The sequence below is a fragment of the Sus scrofa genome, chromosome 3 (genome assembly GCF_054392235.1).
Source record: "Sus scrofa isolate SSC_HxYL_T2T_F1_AM1 chromosome 3, Sscrofa_HxYL_maternal_Yorkshire_Landrace_v2.0, whole genome shotgun sequence".
Classification (NCBI taxonomy): Eukaryota; Metazoa; Chordata; class Mammalia; order Artiodactyla; family Suidae; genus Sus; species Sus scrofa.
Genome location: NC_139385.1, coordinates 106,965,667 through 106,989,089, shown reverse-complemented (window position 1 = coordinate 106,989,089; position 23,423 = coordinate 106,965,667). Strand labels below are relative to the sequence as shown.

The following is a 23,423-nucleotide window of genomic DNA, read 5'->3' as shown; positions in this document are numbered from 1 at the left end:
GGCCAGCTGTAGAAGTCTGTGATTTTTTTTTTTTTTTTTTTTTTTTGACTGTGTGTTCCTCTTAGTGCAAAGTTACCACACCTGAGGAGTTCCTGCTGTGGCGCAACTGGATGAGTGGTGTCCTGGGAGCGCTGGAACGCAGGTTCCATCCCAGCAAGGCACAGTGGGTTAAGGATCTGGCATTGCTACAGATGTAGCTTAGGTTGCAACTGTGGCTTGAATCTGATCCCTGGCCTGGGAACTCCCTATGCCACAGGGTAGCCAAAAAAGAAACAAACAAACAAACAAAAAACAACAAGAAAAACTCCACACTTGAGTCTGCAAAGAGTCGGCTTCTATGTAGTGGAAGTCTCTTGTGGGGCACAGTTCACTGTTTCATATGCAAGAACTTCTTTTTTTTTTGCTTTTTTTTAGGGCCACACCCGAGGCATATTGAGGTTCCCAGGCTAGGGGTCTAATCGGAGCTACAACTGCCTTCCTACACCACAGCTCACGGCCATGCACCACGAAGGGAACTCCACATGCAAGTACTTCTTGATTGAAAGCGTGGGTCCCAGAACATACCAGACCTAGGCCGGCACAGGCTTCCGCCTCTTGATCCGTTTCTTCCATGGGGAGGCTTTTGTGTTGCTTCAGCTCATTAAAACGGAGCCTTAGCCAGGTTGCAGTTGTTCTCAAACATCTGAATTTGTTGGAGAGGCAGGAGGGGTGAGTGGATAATAACACCTCATATTCCCATAAAAAGCATTATACTTTCCAGAGCCATTGAAACACTGATTATCTCATTCTAACCTCAGAGCAGCTTTTATTATGTGCATTTGACAGATGGGGAAAAAAAATAGAGACACAGAGAATTTGTCACTTGCTTAAGGTCACAAAGCCAACTAATAGCTGTGCCTGCCCTTTGTTCTTTCCCCTCTGCTGAACCCCTTTGGTGGGGTGTGTGTGTGTGTGTGTGTGTGTGTGTGTGTGTGTGTACGCGTGTGCGCGCTTTGTCTGTCCCCTGAAGTCAAGAGCATTCTCACCCACATTTTTCCTGGCTCCCTGCTTTGGAGACACTGCAGCGGGGGAGAGAAAGTGCTTCTTCTGTGGCTTCTCATGCCTGTGGGACACAGCTCGTGACGAATGAATGTGAAATAAAATGGAAATGGCTCCTTTTCCTTCCCACAGAGATGAGTGAGTTGGCCTCTGACATGAGAGCAGGGCATGGCAGGGGAAATGGCTCTGGCTGTCCCCTCTCACTGCAGAGTGGCTCAGGGAATCCCAGGCACGAAGCTCCAGTGGGTCCAAACATGGTATTCCTGCAAGATAGCTCATGCTGGGCACACCTGCAGGCCCCATCCCCCCCTTTGCATCCCCTGGTCTGCCCAGCAGACAACGCACAGGGACCTTGCTCTGTGAGGGGCCATGCGCAAAGAATGATGGGGCTGCCACCTGAGCCACTACACAGTTCTTGCCCTCAGTGAGTTTTTGGTCTAGTACAATCTATCCATGTAACTCCTCCCTGCGTGTCATAGTCTGGGCAGTGAGGGCCATCAGATTCCTTTTAAAGTCACCTGGGCAGAGCAAGTCACTGTCATAAGCTGGGGCTCCAGTCCAGGACCATCAAGTGCCACAGAGTACAGGTCAATGACAGTAGAGATGCCTCTGTGCCCACCAAAGCCTATTTCTTCTATTCCCTGGACAAACAGCTAGACTCCACCTCTCAGTGTCCCTTTGGGCAGGTGTGGCCAGGTAGAAGATGGCTGAAAGGGACAAATGGCTCTCCTAGGCTAGCTGTACAAACCTGGTGCCTTCCCCCTCTGTTGGCTTGAGTCGGCCAGTTGGGGTCATGGCTTGAAGGTGGCAGAGTCACGAGGAGGAAGGCGCCTTTGCCTCCATCTCCCATGTGGATGCTAACACACAGCTGGACTTCAATTGCATTGGGCCCCTGAAAATTTGGGGATGTCCCTGTTTCCCCAGTATGCCCTTTCTTTCTTTCTTTCTTTCTTTCTTTCTTTCTTTCTTTCTTTCTTTCTTTCTTTCTTTCTTTCTTTCTTTCTTTCTTTCCTTCCTTCCTTCCTTCCTTCCTTCCTTCCTTCCTTTTTAGGGCCACACCTGCAGCATATGGAAGAGTTCCCAGGCTGGGGGTTGAACTGGAGCTACCACTGTTGGCCTAGACCACAGCCACAGCAACACAAGATCTGAGGCATGTCTGTGACCTACACTCATGGCAATGCTGGCTCCTTAACCCACTGAGCAAGGCCAGGGATCAAACTCGCAACCTCATGGATCCTAGTTGGGTTCATTAACCACTGAGCCACGTAGGGAACTCCAATATGTGCGTTTTCTGAACAGAGATGCTGGCTTGAGTCAAAAAATGGAATGGAGGAGACAAGTGAGGTTGTGGAACTTCTAGGGCTGCTTCTTCTAGACTTTTGTGCAGGCCTGGAGTCGCTTCCGTGTGAACATGTAGGAGGTGAGGCCTCATGATCCCCACTTCCGAGAGAGGAAATTGAGCCTGAGGGACTGCCAGAACTTGGTGCCAGGTGCTGGTCCGGACCCTGGGCTGGGGCCAGGGTACCAGCGGGCCCTGCCAGGCCAGGGTGGCAGCTGCTGCAGCCAGGCCGAGACCTGGATGCTGGGCTCCCAACCTCCCTGGGGCTCGGCCAGCAGACTGAAGTGGTGGAAGATGGCCCAGCTCCAGCAGGCCTTGGCTCTTGCTCCTTCCCCACACCAGAGAGCTATGGTGACCTTGCCCAAGGCCCTCCTCTGGCCCTCAGCATGATTCTCTTCCTGCTCACTGGGCCGGGGCTACATTTGGTGATTTTGAATATTTCTAACTGTGAATTTTGAAAACTATAGTATAAACTACAGCCTGGGAATTTCTAGGGTTCCTGGACCATGTCACCCCATCCTGGATTCCAAGGCCTGGTTCTGTTTTTGGAGAGCTGCTCTGGCGGGTTGTTGAATAGCCCCGCAACTTTCCCTGTGACCCTAAATCAGTAATTTCCAACTTTCAAAAAAGCTAAACTCTTAACAGAAAGAGAAACATCTCATCCTTATCCTGTGCCTCCATGCACTTGAAAATGATAATATCCTCTACCATGAGATGTGAAATGTCACATGTCTCCCCAGCCCATTTATCTTTTTAACAAATATATATATGTATATATGAATATACACGTATATAAATATATATATGGATATATATGTATACATAGAGATATGTGTATCTCTCTATATATGTATCTCTCTATATAATATATATGTATATATCTCTCTCTGTATATGCACTCTTGTGTGTGTGTGTGTGTGAGTGTAGCACTGCCTAGGTATCAGTCACTTTTCTCAGTGCTTTCTATATATTAACTCACCGAATCCCCACAACCTGATAAGGCAAATCTGTCACTGTCCTAATATAACTGGGGGGAGGGGGAGAATGGAGGCCTAGAGAGATGAAGGAACATGCTCCAAGTCTCGCAGCTAGTAGGTGGTCAGGCTGGGATTTGAACTCAGGGAGTCTAGCTTCAAAGTCCATGCCTTTGGCTTCTGGGATATGCAGCCTCTTGCACGTGCTCCCTCAAAGCCCCACAGAACCTCTACCATGTTCTCCTGGCTGTGTTGTCCTCCTGCTTCAGAGTCATCCGAAATGGTCTGGTCTCAGCTGAACCCTGGTGAAGGTATTTTTTAGCTCTATTTTCTTTTGTAAAATTTCCTACATGTTTTCCTCCCTAGGAAGCCTGTCCATAGATTATAATGATTTCCTGGCCAGGCCCCAGGCCAGGACTCCCAGTCCCGGGAAGTGGCAGGAGAAGGCTCTGGACATTGCGGCTCCAGCATGGCCCAGAGTGTGCCCGGGGCCCGGGGAGCTGCTGTCAGTGGGATTTACAGCTGTTACTGACACCTTGTTTTTGCCCAGACCGATCAATGAAGGCTGGGCCTGACTGAGATGTCACTGTTTGCCACCCCCTGTTCCCCGCGCCGAGGCCTGCAGCCCCTCGCCCGCCAAGGGATCAGGGTGTTTTCTTGCCTGACTGACAGGGCCTGACTTGTCTGCTGGGCTGAGCAGGGGCGCTGGGCTAGGGGGGACCTTGCCTTCTCTCCTCTCTCTTTAACATTGGGTGGGAGAGCCTACGTCAGCTGCGTGCGCACTCTGCTCAGCATTCAGCCTTCCTTGGGGTTGCTGCTCCCGCTCTGTTCCCTCCCTCTGTTTTTTGTACTTACAGAATGAAGAGACTTGGGGGAGCAGTTAAAAGCAGTCACACAGACCGGGGTGCCTTTCATAGCTCCACCACTTCCTAGATGTGTGACTTTGGGCAAAGTGCCGCTTCTCTCCATGACTCAGTCTCTTTGTCTGCAAAACAGGTACAAAAAGAATGCCTACCTCGTGGAATTATTGCGAGGACTTAAGTACTAAGCAGTGGCTGTAACACACTTACTGCAGTGTTGGGACGTGACAAGCCAGGGGCTGTGAATGTGATCAAGAGTGAAGAAGGGGGGAGTCCCCACTGTGGCTCAGCAGTAATGAGCCCCACTAGCATCCACGAGGGTGCGGGTTCCACCTCTGGCCTCGATCAGTGGGTAAGGATCCGGTGTTGCCGTGAGCTGTGGTGTAGGTCGCAGACACGGCTCGGATCCTGCATTGCTGTGGCTGTGGTATAGGCTGGCGGCTACAGCTCTGACTCGACCCCTAGCCTGGGAACGAATAGGCTGCAGGTGTGGCCCTAAAAAGCCAAAGGAAAAAAAAGTGAAGAAAGGGACTGGGGTCAGACTGCCTGGGTGCAAATCACAGCTCCATTACCTGCCTGTGTGACCTGGAGTAATTCCCTAACCTCTCTGTGCCTCAATTTCCTCATCTGTAAAATGGGGATAGTTAGTCCTTATTTTATAGGATTGTTAGAAGGATTAAATAGATTAGTATTTAAAGCACTTAGAACAAATGTCTGATACCTATCAAATATTATCTAAGAATTTGTTAAATAAAATATGTAAGTGCCTGCTCTATGTTGGCTGTGATTTTTATGATCTTTTCACTATTATTGATAACTGTGTCATAGCCTCACAGGAGGCAGGACAGGTACTATTATTTTTCTTTTCAGGTGAAAGGTTAAATGGCAGGGGCAGGTCTCCTGCTTAGCACCCCATCCCCCAATGTCACTTGCCTGAACAGTTACATCTTTTCACTGATCTCTGTATCCCCAGGTGCTCCTGTTAACCTCTCGCCAAATCTAATCATGCTTGTCCCCTGTTTAATGCCTCTGAGGGTGGCAGGTCCTATCGGCGGCCTCCGGAAAAGTCTCCCCGCCTTAGTGAGGCTCTTGGCTAGTTGGTCTTGGCTGATCCCACCCGACATCTGCAGATCGTTCATGATCTGTCACATTGCCAGGGCCTGGGCGCACTGTTCCCTCAGCCTGAAATGGCCCTTCGCTGGGGACCTGGAGAAGCCCTCTTCCAAGTTGCAGCCCAAACGCCCCCTCCTCCTTGGTCCCACAGACAGAGTCAGGCTGTCCTCCTCTGGGCTCCCAGCTGGGGGGGCGGTCCTAGGATTCCCTTCTAAGGTGCAGGTTTAAGAGACGGTCAGCTCCTCCAGTACTCTTCCCTTTCCTTGATGGGCAGGGACCACGTGTCATTTATCTTTGAATTCCTCCCACATGCCCGCCTCCTTGAGCCTGGGACTCCATCTGGCACACGCTAAATGCTCAGAGATCTTGAATGGATGAATAATGATGAGGACTACCGCACCCTCGCCTTGCATCTCCAGTGCACGTCATGATTTCAGAATTCTCACATCTTTGACTTATCATCCCTGTCCTGGCCTGGGGTTGACGTGCAGCGCTGTCTTCAGTAAGCTAGCTCATCTCCCCGGGCCTCGGTTTCTCCACCTGCAAATAACCTGCTGTCGCCCTCATCCTGAGGATCGTGTCGAAGTGACCTGGATGCTGATTGAAGGATGTGTTTGGGATGGAGCTCTAGACATACAGAGGGCATCATTGTTTTTCCCGTCTTGCCCTTGGACTCCGCAGCCGATCACCTTGCCAGATGGGAACAGTTACAGGAGAGCACAAGCCTGAGGGTGGCTGATAATGTGTGTTTTTCTGTGGCCTACATAGCTGTGCAATGCCTGCTGGAGATGGAGAGCTGTAAAGACTCATTATGTCCCGTGTAGCTGCAGGGATGTGTCCTCTGCCTGCATTACTGATCGGGAGGCTGGGCCCCCCCAGGGAGCCATCCAGTGCACAGGTAAACCCTGCTATAAGAAAACTCAGCATCCGGAGTTCCCGGTATGGCTCGGCGGAAACGAAACCATGAGTTTCGGGTTCGATCCCTGGCCTCGCTCAGTGGGTTAAAGGATCCGGTGTTGCCGTGAGCTGTGGTGCAGGTCGCAGACGCGGCTTGGATCTGGCGTTGCTGTGGCTGTGGTGTAGGCCGGCAGCTACAGCTCCGATTGGACCCCTCCATATACCATAGGTGTGGCCCTAAAAAAAAGACAAAAAGACAAAAAAAAAAAAAAAAAAAAAAGAGAAAACTCAGCATTCAAAAATCCAAATCAACACAACAGAGTTCCCTTGTGGTGCATCAGGTTAAGGATCGAGTGTTGTCACTGTAGTGGCTTGGGTTGCTGCTGTGGTGCGAGGTCCCTCCCTGGCCCAGGAACTTCCGTGTGCTGTGGGCATGGCCAAATAACCAAACAAAAAGTCAAATCCCCACAAGAGTTGGAGATCATGAATGCAATGAAAAATGCTTCTTTACCTGGGCAAAGGATCCATCAGCACTTCTTTACGTAGGAACCCATAAATGCTGAAAATTAAAACCTACCTAATAAGGAGCTTGTCAAGGAAAGAGTGGGCAGAAGATCCTAAAGCTGTGATATTAGTGTCTGCTGATGGGGGATGAGAAAATGAAGAGAAAACACCTCTGAGAGAGTGAGTCTCTCTGGAAATAGATCTGGATTTGCACATATTCTGTTTACAGGTATCTGGTTCAGAAGTAGGTCTGTGGCTTAAACAGAGGGACCCCATTTCTGTTCATTTACACAGAAGGACTTATTCTACAAAGCATCGCTGTGCAAACATTTGCATTTCTTGAAACAACAAGAGGCCCTCTCTCCCTTCACCCTGCCTCCTGTAAGAGGAGAAGGCACCAACCTGGAGTTAGGCTCCTTTAATTTTACCAAGTAAAACTTTAAGAAATAAATGTACCATCATAATTATTTCATAAACAGAACATTTTAATTTGATGTTTGCATAAGTATTTATCGAGAGCTGGTATGCTCCCAATGACGTGCCAAGTAATGGCTGTTGAATGGCCAACAAGACCCCTCCTCCAATGGGCCTTAGAGTTGGGTTGGGGATTAACCTGAAACAAGCCGATAAATAAGAGCACGTGCTAAGAAGAGATCGGAGGAAAAACAAGGGGCTAAGATTGAGGAGAGCAGAGGAGGTTGCTTTTCAGTGGCATGTTGAGGGGAGGCCTCTCCATGGAGGGACAGTTAAACTGAGATGCAGAGGGAGAGAAGTACCCGGATGTGGACAGAAATGAAGTTCTCTTTAGTGTTTCAGGTAGAGGAAGGTCCACGTGCAAAGGCCCTGAGGTGGGAAAGGACTTGATGTGTTCAAGAGAGAAAAATCCACAGAGACAGACACATCCCAGAATGAAGGATGGCTCTTTCAATATATTCAGTTTTATGAAAACCTCAAAACCACGTCTTTCTGTCTTTCTTCGTTCCTTCCTTCCTCCTGCCTCATTTGGCCATGGCCTAAGTCAAAGGGTTTCTTGGCTCACCCCTGGTAAGCCTGTTAAAGAGGTGATGTCCTCCCCGTGTCGGGAGGAGTCTGTGGGCTCAAGGTCAGACAGATGACCTTCCCAACTCAGGGGATGGGCCTTGGGGCCATTGAGCCTGTCCTGGACTCTCTTGGCGTTCTTGGAGTCTAATTTCTGTATCCCTCAAGACCAAGGCAGACCTGAGGCATTGCCGTTGGCCTGAGAGTATTAATATCTTTCACATCTATGAGTAAGCGGGTCGCAGCCTGTGGTCTGCGCGCTTGGGCAGAGCTGACAACCACAAGGCAGCTCACCTCTTGGCCTCAGGGTTTCCAGCCTTTATAGGTTCCTCCCCAGGCTTTGCTGTTTTCCCTGAAACAGGCTGGAATTGTTCCCTGGCAGAAAATGAGACTGGGCTTCATGGCGCTTTTCCGAAGGCCAGCGTCTCAACGCTGTGAGTGGAATGAAAAGCGCATTGCCTCGCTTGATAGTGTTTTTTGAGTGCTGACTCTAGGCAGCTGCCTCTGTGGCTCCATTGTGCTCCCCTGCTCTGCACTTGTCGTCCTTTGCCATGGACTGTCCCCCGTGTGTCAATCTTGTCATCCTCGGCCAGGGGGAAGCTTCTCTTACCCTTCTGTTCTGCCCCCTCAGCCCCTCGCCACCCCCAGGCGGAGCTAGTGCATCTTAAATTATGTCACCCGCTTTCAGATCCTCAGGGAACTCAAGTCCTTAAGCACGTGGTTGGTTTTCTCTCCGACCAAGTCCAGCTCTTCTTGGAGGAAAACCATCACTCCCGGCTTCCATCTCTCCATGTCCCTCATTGTCGCCGAGTGTTTGAGGAGCAAGGGATTCCCATCATCTCTTACAAAGACTTGGCTCCTTCTGGAATTTTCTAGGAATATCAGTCTACTGTCTCCATAGAAACAGACGAGTATATTCTAAGGAGTCAGCTCTCTTTCAGAAATGCAGTCTTCATGGTGAGGGGATGAAGATGGAGTGAGGGGGGAAAGGGAGGACCGTGTATGGATGGATTGGGAGCACCCCCTGCTTTGTATTTACCTCACAGCTCTAGGAGGAAGGCCTTGTCACCATCTTGTAGAGCAGGAAACCGTGTCTCAGGAAGTAAATCTCTGCCAAGCCTCTCCTGATGGCTACTGGGTGGTGGAACCAGACTTTGAGCCCGGGTCCACTGGACTCTTGAGCCTGTACTGACACAGCATGGCGCCTCCCTCCCTGTGCTGAGAGCTCTCACTGGTTCCTGGCGAATAATGGCTCTGTGTGTGTGTGTGTGTGTGTGTGTGTGTGTGTTGAGTGGCGGTGTGTGTGGGGGGTCCGCTCACTTTTGATCAACATGGCCCAAGCTGTCTTGTTTCTCCTACTTCTTTTTTTTTTTTTTTTTTTTGGCTTTTTGTCTTTTGAGGGCCACACCTACAGCATGTGGAGGTTCCTAAGTTAGGGGTCGAATTGAACCTGTAGTTGCCAGCCTACACCAAAGCCACAGCAATGCAGGATCCAAGCCGCGTCTGTGATCCACACCACAGCCCACGACAATGCTGGTTCCTTAACCCACTGAGCAAGGCCAGGGATCGAACCCACAATTTCATGGTTCCTAGTCGGATTCGTTAACCACTGCGCCACGACAGGAACCCCTGTTTCTCCAGCTTCTAACTCTTGCCTCCTAGTTCAAATTTTTTTCCTTCTCGCCATCTTCCTTTACCACACAAATTGCCTTTCTATCTGAACTCAGCTATTTCCTCTTGCTCCTATTCTTGGGGCAGGATGGGGTCTGATGGTTTGGGACCAGTTGAGCGGTGTTAGCTGAAGGCAAACTGAAATCCACAAAGCCTGTCTTTATTGCTCGTCCTCCCTTTCTGCCCTTTGTTCCTGGAGCCTCAAAGTACCCTGAACCCCTCCCTACAGGGCGAGGCCCGCAGGCCTCTCCTCCCAGGGCTGAACCCTGCTTTCTCAGCCGAGTCCCGCTGTCCAAATCTGGTTTTCAGTTTTTCACCTGGAAAGTGCCTTTTGAAGCCTACAGACCCTCCTCCCCGTCCCTCCTTCTCTGTATTCTACCCACTTTCAGCTGTTACCCAGGGGCCCCAGCAGAATTAGAATCCTTGGCAAGGGTGAATTCTCCAACTTTCAAAGGTCAAGGCCAATGCTCTGATGATAGCCTGGCTGCCCCAACCTGTTCAAGGTCCTTGAGGGAACGGATGGGGCTCCCGCTGTGTCCTCCGCCTCCCAGCATAGGCTGGGCCCAGAGGAGGGTGACGTAATGCTCAAGGGACAAGGAGCTTTACCCTCTCCTTTGCAGCCCAGAGCGTAGCCTCTCTGGCCTCCAGGTTGTTGGTGCGTCTGTGTCATTGGACAAGAAGGCGAGCTGGGCTTGTGCTTTAAGGGTTGGTACTTAGACACCAGCCGCTTTGGAAGCTCTCTCCATCCATCCATCCACCAACTATCTATTCTTCATCTAGCCTTTTCTCTTTAGCTACATGTGGACACATGTGTGTCAACATAGATATATCCACCGTTTGGAGTGTTTTAATTCCGTAAGGAAAACAGTGTTGGGTTCCCCTTAAAGCATAACTCATCTTTGTGCATATCTGCAGGTCCTGTGGAGCCCAGTGTGTCCCTTCCATCTGGGGATACTGAGGCTTCTTTCCTCTAGGGCATTTTATTTTTATTTATTTATTTTCTGGCCATTCCATGCAGCGGCTTGATGTGGGATCTCTGTTCCTGAAAGCACTGGGTCCTAACCGCTAGACCACCAGGGAACCTGAAGCTTCTTTCCTAGTATCTCCTGTTTTTAGGGGTGGTGACAGTGTGCCACTGAGGTTGTTTGTGGCTGACATTCACATCTTTTCTTTCTTCCCCTGTGATGGGAAAGGAGTCAGCTGAGGGGCTCAGTACCCACTAGCCCGGCTGCTTCCACAAGCTGGCCATCACTTTTTGAGTAAATGATAGATATTCCAACTGTCTGTTAAATGGCCTCATGTGTCTGCTGAGTAGGTGGAGGACAGGGCCAAGGGTGCCCATTATCACAAGACCACTCTGAATGTGACTGTCCTTTGTGTCCCAGCCCCAGCTTATAGATCTTGTGGACCTTAAAGAAAAGGCTCCTTTGTACAAGCAGAGATGGGTTCCCTGCAAAGACTGGTGCTTGGTTGCAACAGTCCTTTTAGATGGCATTTATTGTTTTGGTTAATTTACAGTTTACCAAGTTTCTCAATCTCATAGACTGAGACCATGGGTTTATGGGGTGTCCAGCCTCAGTTCTACTGGCATTTTAGACCAGATAACTCTTTGTCATGAGGGTTGTTCTGTGCATTGTAGGATGGACCATCAGAAGACTGTTTGGGCATCTACCTGTCTGTGTTTCATCCAGCTCTTTCCTGCTCTTGGGAAAGTGATGGTGGGCAGTGGGCCCTTGGGAAATGTGTACTGAGTGGATGGATGGATGAACTGATGGTGGGCTGCATTTGACAGACAGGATCAGGGTTTTATCTAATAGATGTTTCAAGTTGTGGTACCTCGGAAACATACGTGCACAGTACATAATATGGAGTCGTTAAATACATACAGCATGTGGCTCTGCCTTAGGAGAAATTTCCTCTCCTTCCTTTGCAGTCTAGATCAAACAAATTGTGGCTCCCAGAAAACAATGAAAACACTCAGATTGCTCGTCTGGAGTTGACACAGGGCTTGTTTGCTGAAGTCCCTTTCCAGGGATCACAGCCCGAGGCAGTGGAATCTGAGTTCACATAGTACCAGCATTCCTTGGCTGCTCCCTGTCTCTCTCCAGTGGAGCTGTGGGCTGCCTGCCAGAGAGTGAGTGAGGGAGTGAGGCTGGAGGGCTGAGACTGGTGAGGCTCTAGGTGAGGGAGCTGCTACTTTCCTACTCCTCTGGGAGTTGAGAGTAACTGAAGTGATGCACCATCATTTCATCCTATTGGTTGGTAAGAGAACTAACTACTTGTGAGGCTGGAAAAACTAACATTCCTCCTAGGGAACCACCCCGGGAATAATTTGGGGAGAAACACTGGGGATCCTCTTCTACGGGTGAGTGAGAAGCTTACGATCCCAAGAGGCACAATATGAGGCACCAGGACACTGAGAAGAAGTTCATGTCTGCCATAGCAATCTGTGACATTTGGGTAGACGGAGTCTTAGGTAGGTCCCTGACCATGAAAAGACAATAATTTATGCTCATTAAAAGCAGTAGCCCTCTATGCTTCCAAGTGTCCCCCTAGGAGGGCATACTGTATCCCAGTGAGACCCTCAGCTTTGTGCATTGATTGATGATTGATTGATTGATTGATTGATTGATTCACATAACAAGTGCAGGTGATAGTTAAGGCCATTTCTGCCTGTCATGGCAGCACTGCTGGGAAGATGACCAATCAGCTTACTGCACTCCAGCACCTTGCTTGCAGCTCAAGATTGTTCGAGTTGTTCATTCTTAGAAAGATCCTGAGTTAAGTGGTGCTGGAAGAGCAGGTAATTGCCTGTGGTTCACAGGAAGTCTGCTTACTCTGAGTGAGAAAACTGAGCCTTTATAATTTTCCCAAGTCAGCCCTCTAGTTAAGAGATAGAACTGGGATTGGGACCCATTTTTACAGTTCCACATTGCCTTGGGAAGCAAGATACACCCTTGGGGAAAGTTAAATTATAGCTGGAGTTATATAACCCAGGACAATAATGCAGGAGATGCCATGGGGCAGTGTGTGATGAAATGCTGGGTGGCGTGGAAAAACTGGTTGTCAGGGGAGATCAGAGGGTGGAATTCTTAGAAGGCTGGGTCTTCTGGAAGATTTAGAGGAGGGCGTGGAGCTTGAATTAGGCCCTGAAGGATGCGTAGGGTCTGATGGGAAGAAAGCAGCAGAGTTACTCAGATACAACTTCTTAAGAAACTGATGGGCATGTGAGCATCTTTCTTATGAACTAGTGATTATTCTCAAACTTTGGGGTCTCAAGAGCAAAATTTAAATATTTAAAAATTATTGAGAATGCCAGAGAATTTTTTGTTTATGTGGGCTATGTCTATCAATAATTATCACATCAAAACTAAAACCAATACACCTTAATTAATGAAAAGAAAACCCATTACCTGTTAACGTAAGAGCATATTTTGGTGAAATATTAACTACATTTTCCAAAACAAAAATATTACAAGCCTGGCATTGTCTTACAGTTTTGCAAATCTCTTTAGTGTCTGTCTTAAGAGAAGTCCGCTAGATTCTTCTATCTGCTTCTGCATTGTTGCCATATCATGTGTCATATAGCCCTGGAAACTCCACTGGACACTCTTGAGAATATGAGAGTGAAAGAGACCAAAAAGAATGTGTTCATATTATCCTGAAAATAATTTTGACCTTGCAGATCAACTGAGAAGGTCTCAGGGACACCCCCACCCCCACCTGGGGTTCCCTGGACCACACTTTGAGAACCCCTGCTAGGACCCCCCCCCTCCCCCTCAGACCTTACATGTAGGCAGAAGATGGTGTTGAAGTCAGGACAATGGACTTGGTGGGTCTCCTTTGGGAAATGGGCAAAAGAAAGAAAGCAGGTGGGACACCATCCCTTCACTTCCTGGAAGGATCATGTGCTCCGACTTGAGTCTGAGTGTCCAAACCCGGTGTGATTCAGTGCTGGTGACGGACTCGGCCTGTCTCCACCTGGAGCTCTAGGCTCACCTTTTGCGTGTAACCAAGGCACCTTGTGGCTCTCTTCACAGCAACTCAGCAAGGCGCTGCAGTTAGTCCGAAGCTAAGTTCTCCCTTTCCTGACGGTGGGAAACAAGCAGCGTATGAGCGGCGACTTTTACCCTCTCGGAGCTTTCAGGCCACATGGTTTACATGTGTGATTTTCCACCCCCAGCGATTCTTGGGAGCAAATGCTGTGAATCCTCCCTGGTACACTATGCAGGAGGGGAAGAGAGGCACCTGTGTGCCCAGGTCACGTGTGTTTCACGGTAGTAATTAAAGGGTGACTGCATGAGCCCCAAGAACCTCCAGGGCCTGAGGTTTTTAAGGGTTCATTTTCAACACAGATGTGTTTCTGGGCTTCTGGGCTCTAGGATAAGTGTGCGCTGCTTGTGGCTGTCGGTTGGGAAGGGTCCATCCTTCTTCCTGACCAGTTTGCCCTGTGAATTTTCACCATTCACTTCTGCCCACTGTGGATTTTCGGCTACTCAGGACAGCTAATCGGTTCTGAGTTTAACATTCCAACACATGTTCTTTTAATTTCTTCCTGCTGTAATGACATGGCCTGTTCTTACATTCTTTTAGGAAATCCTGATTTTAGTTCTTGTTCGGGGAGCAGTTGAAACAGTCTAGAATCTCCGATTACTGTTGCCTGGCTTCAGATCCCTGGCAGAGTGCTGGGATCTCACTGCCTAGATTTGCTTCTTAAGATCTGGTTTTCTTACACAAAATATTACTGATTTAATGAGTCAGGTATGTCCTGGGAGCCTTTGGCTTTGGATAGCAGTACCCTGTGCCAGGTGACATGGACGGAGGGCCTTGTAGGGGGGCTCCAGAGCAGTGGAAAGGGAAATTGGAACTGGATTCCAGGGCTGACTTGGCTGTGTGTTGGCTGGGTGACCTTGGGCAAGCCACTTAACCTTTCTGAGCCTCACTTTCTGGATGGGAAACCGGAATTAGAATGCATGCGAAGGCTTAGTATTGTCAAGCTCTATCCAGTTTAAAATTCGGCCTTGGAGTTCTTTTTAATAGGCCTGCCATTCACTGAGAAAATGTTCCAGGTGAGGATGTATGCCTGGATGCTTGTCATAGTACAGTTCCTTATCTGCCAAGGAGAAGTGCATTTTCTATGACTGGGCATAGTTGATCTTTATTAAGCCAATGGTGCTGTCTTCCGTGAGAAGAAAGTTATGTGTCTATTAAGAATGGCTTAATTTCCCGTTTAGGCCACAGTTATTTATTCAGTGTAGGCCAATGCAAGCTGGACTGGGAGATACAATAAAACCCTTTGGAAGTCCGTTCACAAGCATGATTTGTGCATTGAGGACAGAAAACAAGCAATGGCAGAATGTTTGTATGTCCAGTGAGGGCAGGGTAGTAAATGAGAGCAGGTGTCCTTAAAGGGAGAGATCACTGGGGGCAGTATTAACCTCTGGAGGCTTCTGGGGGTGGGTGGGGGTGGGTGGGCGCTGGGTGCAGTATTAACCCCTGGAGACTTCTGGGGGTTGGTTGAGGAGGGTGGGCGCTGGACTCTACCTTAAAGGATAAGAGGATTTGGACTGGGAGGGAGGCATTCCCAGTAGCTTAGAGGATTTGGCCAAGCTTTTGTGCAACATCTGTCGTTCAGCCCAGATGTGCTGGCTGTCATTTGCTCCCTGATGGCACTGGTTTCTTACCATTGCAGTGGTCTCTGCTTCTTGGTTCCACGCTTGGGGCATGTATTTTCACACGGTGTCAGCACTCTGGGAAGCCAAGAAAGACACTGTTGATGCTAAACCCTCACTGGTTTAATGTAGGCTAAGGGAGGAGGTATGTTGGGTAAATACCTTGCCTTGCTCTCTGCTTAAGTGTGTTTTTTAAAGTGTGGCTTCACATCCTTTCTAAAAGTCTTTTGTGGAGTTCCCATCGTGGTGTAGTGGTTGGCGAATCCGACTAGGAACCATGAAGTTGCGGGTTCGATCCCTGGCCTTGCTCAGTGGGTTGAGGATCCAGCGTTGCCATGAACCATGGTATAGGTTGCAGACACGGCTTGGATCCCGTGTTGCTGGGGCTGTGGTGTAGGCCAGCGGCTGCAGCTCCGATTAGACCCCTAGCCTGGGAACCTCCACATGCTGCGGGTGCGGCCCTGGAAAAGGCAAAAAGACAAATAAATAAATAAATAAATAAAATAAAAAAATTAAAAAGAAGCCTTTTGTAGTCCCATCAAGGGAGTAAGATGATGGGTGAGAAGCCATTCTCTGTCAATTAAAGGCACTGTGGCATTCTTCAAAGGGCGAAGAATCAAGGTTAAAGAGACACCTCTCCGTCCTGATTTCAGAGGAAATTATTTTAACCAGACCTGAATTGCCTGCTTGGTACCTCGATGTCCAGAAAATTTTTCTGGATGCTGGCCTAGAAAACCCTAGATTAACAATGCAAGCAATACCAGTCGTGGTTAACCAGCAGCACCCCACCCCCACCAGCACCCCTCCTTCAACGCTCCCACACCAGACACACTCACTCAGAGTTCACCCCACCCTGTTGTGGATGTGACTTCTTTGGTGGTGATGCATGTGCTGTTGGGTAGCATTTTAGGTGAGACTTGTCCTCTTCACATTTTAGTCTTCACCTCTTTGTCACAGACTTCTGGAATATACAAGACAGAAGAGACCTTAACTATAAGCCCCTCATTGGACAAAAGGGAACTGAAAACCTAGGTTGTCCAACTCAAGTCCAAGTCCCTCTTCACCAGTTCAAGCTAGTTTTAATATCTGAGAAAATGATAACAACTACCGTTTATTGAAGTCCTGTGCTAAGTGCTTTTCTTGCCTCGCATTGTTTATTTCTTGTAACAACTGTCTGAAGGGGTTCTTATCATCCTTCCTTTAAGGTCAGAGAAGTTGAGGAAGCGGTTGGTGTTAGAGGTTCCTGGGTAATGTGGCAGAGGTTTGAATTCAGAATGCAGCGTCCCGAGAGCACTTGCTCTTTTTTTTTTCTTTTGTCTTTTTGCTATTTCTTGGGCCACTGCTGCGGCATATGGAGGTTCCGAGGCTAGGGGTTGAATCGAAGCTATAGCCACCGGCCTACCCCAGAGCCACAGCAACCCACACCACATCTCATGGCAATGCTGGATCCTTAACCCACTGAGCAAGGCCAGGGATCGAATCCTCAACCCCATGGTTTCTAGTCAGATTCGTCAACTGCTGAGCCACGATGGGAACTCCCCCCGAGAGCACTAGCTCTTAACCATTAGGCTGAGCTGCTCTGTTTCCCAAGTCAGGTCTTTGCTCTGTGGTCAGTTCTTCCCCTGCTTCTACGGCTCTCTCCTTTCCCTGTCCCTCTGGCACCCCTCTCTCTGCTCTGATACAAAGGTACATGGCCACCATGATGACTCAGGAGCCTGGTCCCCTTCCTTTGAAGCCTTTTCAATGGTTCAGAATCTTTATCCTGGGCTGATATCCCATCACTGACACCAGGAGTCATGGGCTGGTCAATTGAGGTGGTTAGGGCAGTGGTGGGCACAATGCTGTGCCTTATTGCCTTGGCTTATGAGAGACTGAGCACGATAGAGAGAAAGTGGATAGAAGGCTCCATGACACCCATCCCCAACTCAAGCGCATGTCCCCTTAGCAGGATTCAGTTGCATCATTTTATTGTCAAAGGATATGTTTCCAATACGGATGGCCTAGGATGTCCCAGTGCAAATGTGGTGCTAAGGTCGCTGAAGGGCTCCTGCCTGCATCCCCACCCTATGCATCTGTGTCTCCCCTTTCACTCTCTTCCCTGTCTTCCTTCTCCCCTTCCTATAGCCGTAGCCTGAAGATTATGACTCAGACCCCGTAAGGCTATGATCACGGACCTCAGGATCATGTGAATTTTTATACAGTATTGAAGGGTCATGTATACTCAAGAATGCAGCTGTTTTTGAATTTGTGCTAGAGATTCCAGGCTATGCCAGAGGCTTCATCCTCCATGGGGCTTATTTTTCAAGTTTGAGCAGAAGATAGTCCAAGGGACATTGGTAGTCTAATTGATCAGCCTGCATGCTGACTCTGAGGCAACCAGTTGTAGGTGGTGAGGGGTCATCCTTCACAGGGGTAAGACTAATACCTTCACCTCACCCCAAGGGAGATAGACTTGGCAATGTCTCATACTAGTACTCATGGATCGACTCAACTGGAGGCAGGGTTCAAGGCCCTTCTGGGTTCTTTTTTTTTTTTTTTTTTTTTTGTCTTTTTGTCTTTTTGCTATTTCTTTGGGCCGCTTCCGCGGCATATGGAGGTTCCCAGGCTAGGGGTCTAATCGGAGCTGTAGCCACCAGCCTACGCCAGAGCCACAGCAACGCAGGATCTGAGCCGCGTCTGCAACCTACACCACAGCTCACGGCAATGCCAGATCGTTAACCCACTGAGCAAGCGCAGGGACCGAACCCGCAACCTCATGGTTCCTAGTCGGATTCGTTAACCACTGCGCCACGACGGGAACTCCCTCTTCTGGGTTCTTGTGAGAGAAACAGGTCACTATGGAGGAGATCTTTGGGTCATGGGCATATTTTGCATTTATTTAAAAGGATAGAGGGTCAGAACTTTATGGTTCAACAACACTGACAAACGTGGATGCTTTTGAGTTCCTTCATTAACATTGGATTAGAAAAGAGGCAGAAATATGGAAGCCACCCCTCAGCAGGGCAGCACGGAGGTCCAGTCATGCTGACGAGAACACCAAGCCTACATTGCCATTTGGGGCTTAAAAGAGTTCAATGCTTTTATTTTATCTTTGTGTTTATTTGTATTTTTTAAATTGAAGTATAGTTTATTTTAGCTCAACGCTTTTAACTGTCAGGAGCTTTTGTCACCACCAGTTTCTTTTTTGCCTCCTAAGAGACACTTCTCCCAAGGAAGAGAAATCAACTTTGTGGGCATGCCTAGCAGATCGTGGGAGACAGAAAGCTATAATTTGTAAAAGTGTTTAAAAAGTAAGTTTTTAGGGAGTTCCCATCGTGGCTCAGTGGTAACGAACCCGACTAGTATCCATGAGGATGCAGGTTCCATCCCTGGCCTCGCTCAGTTGGTTAAGGATCTGGCATTACCGTGAGCTGTGGTGTAGGTGGCAGACGCAGCTTGGATCCCATGTGGTTATGGCTGTGATGTAGGCCAGCACCTACAGCTCCAATTTGACCTCTATCTAGTCTGGAAACCTCCATATGCCACGGATGCGGCCCTAAAAAGACAATAAATAAATAAATTTATTTTTACATTTATGGGCCATGAAAATGTTATTCCTCCCAGTGGTGAGACGGTGGGCAGGCTGGGGTATGATTAGTCAGTAGCATGTACCATCGGCACTGGCGGCATTGAGAGGGTGGGGCCTGAGCCGAGGCTTAAAGCAGGTCACAGAGTCGGCCAGGTAGCTTCCTGAAATGCCCTTTCTCCTCCCTCCCATGTCTCCACGTGCTGCCCTTCTCTCTTCTTCAAGGCAGTTGGTAGGTGGAGCTCAGGGCTTAGGGAGCCGTGGATTCCAGCATGACTCTGCTGGTCACCCTGTGGTCTCTTTCCATCTGCTGAGTCACGAGCCACCTAGGCTTGCTGAAACTCGCCTTCTCAGAACTCCGATCGCACGTCTAGCCTGTGTCTCACGGGATCCAGCGTGCAGTAGTTTCAAGGGGTGGTCTCAGCTTCTCAAGAAAATCCCCTTGGAGGCAGGGCCATCCCTACGTTTTATGGCCGTATACCATATGACAGGTGGCACAATGCGGGAATGTGCCGTCGAGGCTGGGTAGTTGGTGAATCAGTTAAAAAGTGCCAGGTTAATTGTTTGGGTTGGAGGGACAAGCCCGAGGGAAAATATTAAGCTGAAATTCTGTCTTAATAATAATATGGGAGTTCCCATCGTGGTGCAGTGGTTAACGAATCTGACTAGGAACCACGAGGTTGCGGGTTCGATCCCTGGCCTTGCTCAGTGTGTTAAGGATGCGGCATTGCCATGAGCTGTGGTGTAGGTTGCAGATGCGGCTCGGATCCCGCGTTGCTGTGGCTCTGGCGTAGGCCGGTGGCTGCAGCTCCGATTCAACCCCTAGCCTGGGAACCCCTGTATGCCGCGGGAGTGGCCCAAGAAATAGCAAAAAAAGACAAAAAAATTAATAATAATAATATGAACATTAAGCTGAAATCCTGTCTGCAGTTGACCTTCATCTTAGGTAAGGAGTGTAATCCCAAAGGCAGCGGGTTCTTCTGTGCACATGCGTGGTCGCCCGTGTGGAGCATCTTGGGCGGTGGAAGTGAGTGAGCGTCTGGAGAAGGGCTGGCTCTTTGCTGGTGCTTGGGAGTCAGGCATGTGGCGGAGGTGGGAGATGCCCAGGTGTGTGCTCCCTGCCTTCCTGGGAGCAGCAGGACTTTGGCCTGGGCCTGCAGCCTGTGTCGGGATAACCCATGAGCTTCAGCATGGTGATGGATGGCGGGGTACATGGACCCCCTGCAGACCTGAAGCAGCCATTCCCCCAACTACTGGGAGTGACAATCACTGGTTCACCATCACCTCAATCCCCTCTTTCCCAGGCTGTTGCCTTCAGAGGAGGAAAGCCTTCTTGTCCAAGGCCCGCCCTGCCCTGGGGCAGCTCCTATGGAACGCCCAGCTTCTGGGGAGTAAAAAAGCCCCCTTACCCCAATGTGGGCCGACTCTGTAACGCCATCCTCACTGCCGAGGATTGGCCGAGACCTTTATGGCTGCATCACCATCCAATGGGCCCCATCTGGCTTCCATCACTCCTTCTACGGGGGTTGATGCTGAGAGCAGTCCTCAGTAAACTTCCTGCACACAGATCTCCATCTCAGAGTCAGCTTCCTGGGGACCCAACCTGTGACACTAGGCCAGGCCAGCTTCTGGTGGAAACAGTTGCCCGTGATGTGGGCAGATTGCTGTAGCCATAGGGACAGATGTGACTGCAACACTGTCTGTGGTCCATCACCCTGTAGCGTGGTTTGGCATCTATGGCAAGGCTCTCCACCATCTCTCTCCCCACTAGAGGTTTATATCTTTGAGTTAAGTGTTCTCCTTGCTGCAGGGCTCTCCTTTGGCGCCATGCATTCCCCAGAGGCTCTCACTTCCATATGAACAAATATCTCAGAGCAATTTAGTCCCTACTAAGAGCAACCTAATGAAGCCGTAAGGCACAGAGGCAGTACAGTTCGGGCTCAGGACATAGACTTTGGTTGGGGACTGCTTGGTTTGCATGTTAGCCTCTCACATAGTAGCTTCTGTGACCACAGGCAGCCCTTTAACCTCTCTGTACCCAGCTTCATCATCTGTAAGACAGGGTTAATGACGGTGCCCACCTCATGGGGTAGTTTTGCAGATTAAGTGAAGTAGTGCCGCTGAAGCAATTGCAGGCTGCCTGGCACATGCTTTTGTAGGTATTGGCTCTTGGAAAATGAACAGGAAGAAAAAGGAGCTCAAAGGGGATGGGAGGCAGCAGAAAAGTAAAGTCTTGGTGAAAGGGCACCAAAGAGAAGATGACTCTTAGAACGTGACCACTTTGTGCATCTTGTCCAAAGATGACATGGGAATGATTGAGGAAACAGACCCGGCCTTTATCTTGGGGAGGATGGGAGCAAGGACAGGAGATGCTGCATGTAAAGACCAAGCCTTGGAGTCTAGAATTGGTGGGGGGAGGCTGGTCAGGGGGAGGGAATTAACACTAATTGGGCACCTACTGTGTGCTAGGCACTGAGCTGAGCCCTTCTATGTATGTCCCATTTGTTCCTTACTGCATCCCTTTGATGTATGCAGTTTGATTCCTGTTTTATGGGTGGGAAACTGAGCTTGTTAAAAATGAAGTCCCTTAATCAGAAAGCTATAAGCAGGGTTGGAAAGCAGGTTTGTGTGACAACAGGGTACGTGTTCTCATGACTAGATCACACTGCCTAAAGCATTTTGCTTCAGTGCTATCATGTGCTAGAGTCAGAGGGGCATGAGAATAAATTGGGTACTTATGATAAATCAACCTGTTAGGCAAGTCAGAGAAGCCACCTCCTCCAGGAAGCCTTCCCTGAGTTCCCCTGCCCCTTGCTTTGACTTCTTTGATGCTGTAGACTTCTCCATCTTTTTCCTTCCTTCCTTCCTTCCTTTCTTTTTCTTTCTTTCTTTCTTTCTTTCTTTCTTTCTTTCTTTCTTTCTTTCTTTCTTTCTTGCTTTCTTTCTTTCTTTCTTTCTTTCTTTCTTTCTTTCTTTCTTTCTTTCTTTCTTTCTTGTCTTTCTCTCTTTTTAGGGCCACACCCGTAGCATATGGAGGTTCCCAGGCTAGGGGTCGAATCAGAGCTGTAGCTGCCAGCCTAACGCCACAGCCACAGCCACAGCAACTCATGATCTGAGCTGCATCTACGATTCACACCACAGCTCATGGCAACACTGGATCCTTAACCCACTGGGCAAGGCCAGGAATCGAACTTGAGTCTTCATGGATGCCAGTCAGTTTCGTTAACTGCTGAGACACGACGGGAACGCCTCTTTTTCTTTTTATGGCCACATCCACAGCCTATGGAAGTTTCCAGGCCAGGGACTGAATCTGAGCCGCAGCTGAGACCTATGCCACAGCTGCGGCAACGCTGGATCCTTTAACCCACTGTGCCAGGCTTGGGATTGAATGTGCACCTTCATAGTAACCCAAGCTGCTGCAGTTGGATCCTTTTTTTTTTTTTTGTCTTGTTGCCATTCCTAGGGCCGCTCCCATGGCATATGGAGGTTCCCAGGCTAGGGGTCTAATCGGAGCTGTAGCTGCCAGCCTAGGCCAGAGCCACAGCAATGCGGGATCCGAGCTGCGTCTGCAACCTACTCCACAGCTCAAAGCAACGCCAGATCCTTAACCCACTGAGCAAGGCCAGGGATCAAACCCGCAACCTCATGGTTCCTAGTCAGATTTGTTAACCACTGAGCCATGACAGGAACTCCCGCAGTTGGATTTTTAACCCACTGCACCACAGCGGGAACTTTTATCAGCTTTAAAGTTCTTCTCATGTCCTCCCAAGTGTTACGGTTACTCGAGGGGCTGTTCTCAGTCCTGTAACATAGCCCGGTTTCTAGAGAACATTTAGGCTGATCCGCTTTCCTTCCATCGCCCTGCACGTTGCCTTTCCCCAGCATCCTCAGGACTGTGCGGAGAGTTTCATGGAAAGAATGAACGCATAAGAAGACTAGAGAAAGGTGGCAAGTGATTGGGTCCTGCAGCCTCAGGTGTTTGAGAAATGTGATGGAAATAAGGATTGGTTTGGAGAAGGGTAGTCAGGGAAGACTTCTCTGAGGAGGTGACGCCCAATCTGAGATCTTGGAGAAAGGGAACAAGTAAGGGTGGGGTGAGGCAGAGGGAAGAGGAGCCTGGTCATTCTGAAGGGGCGCTGTCACCTTTCGGGGGATGGGCAGTTGAAGGTGTTTGTACCTCTTCAGCTGTGTGCTGCCAGGACCGAACTTGGTGACCAGCGTCTCTCCCGCAGCACAGGGGACTAGACGGTTCCCCCCAGAGGGTGTGGATATGCCAGCCTTGCTGACTTGAGACCAAATGTTCCTCCTACACAGCTGTCTTAGCAAAATGAAATCCTGATGGGAGGTGGGTGAGCAAGCGAGCATGAATTACCCTGGCCCACGTCTTGGCTCGCGTACAGGCTGCCTGCATGCTTGAGCTTTCTCTCGTCTTTTAGATAAATCAGGAACCCCCAAACACCACTCCAGGACAGTCATTCCCCTCCCCCTGCCTGCCTGGCAGAATCAAGGCCTGCCAGTCCTGGGAATATTCATACACACGTTACCTGTGCACCCTTCACTCGGGTGGGCGAGAGGGAGGATGGGAAGCTGCACGTCTGAGGCTAGAGACTGAGGCCCCAAATGGAGGCTCATTTGTCCAAGGCCTGTGGCTTGGCTGGTTCATACTGGTTCTTGGATTTCTCAGCCCCCTTTCTGCCTCTTTCTCAGGCCCTTCTCCTTCCATCCCTGATGTGGAGATGTTCCCCAGCATCT

General features: G+C 49.4%; 1 protein-coding gene and 1 long non-coding RNA gene across 4 annotated transcripts in view; one reads left to right on the top strand and one right to left on the bottom strand.

The window, feature by feature from the left end:
* PRKCE (protein kinase C epsilon) overlaps positions 1–23,423 on the top strand; it is a 514,046-nt gene that overhangs the window by 63,953 nt on the left and 426,670 nt on the right. The gene's annotated exons all lie outside the window — the stretch shown is intronic.
* LOC146404833 (uncharacterized) overlaps positions 1–23,423 on the bottom strand; it is a 1,439,763-nt gene that overhangs the window by 1,402,461 nt on the left and 13,879 nt on the right. The window lies entirely within an intron of this gene.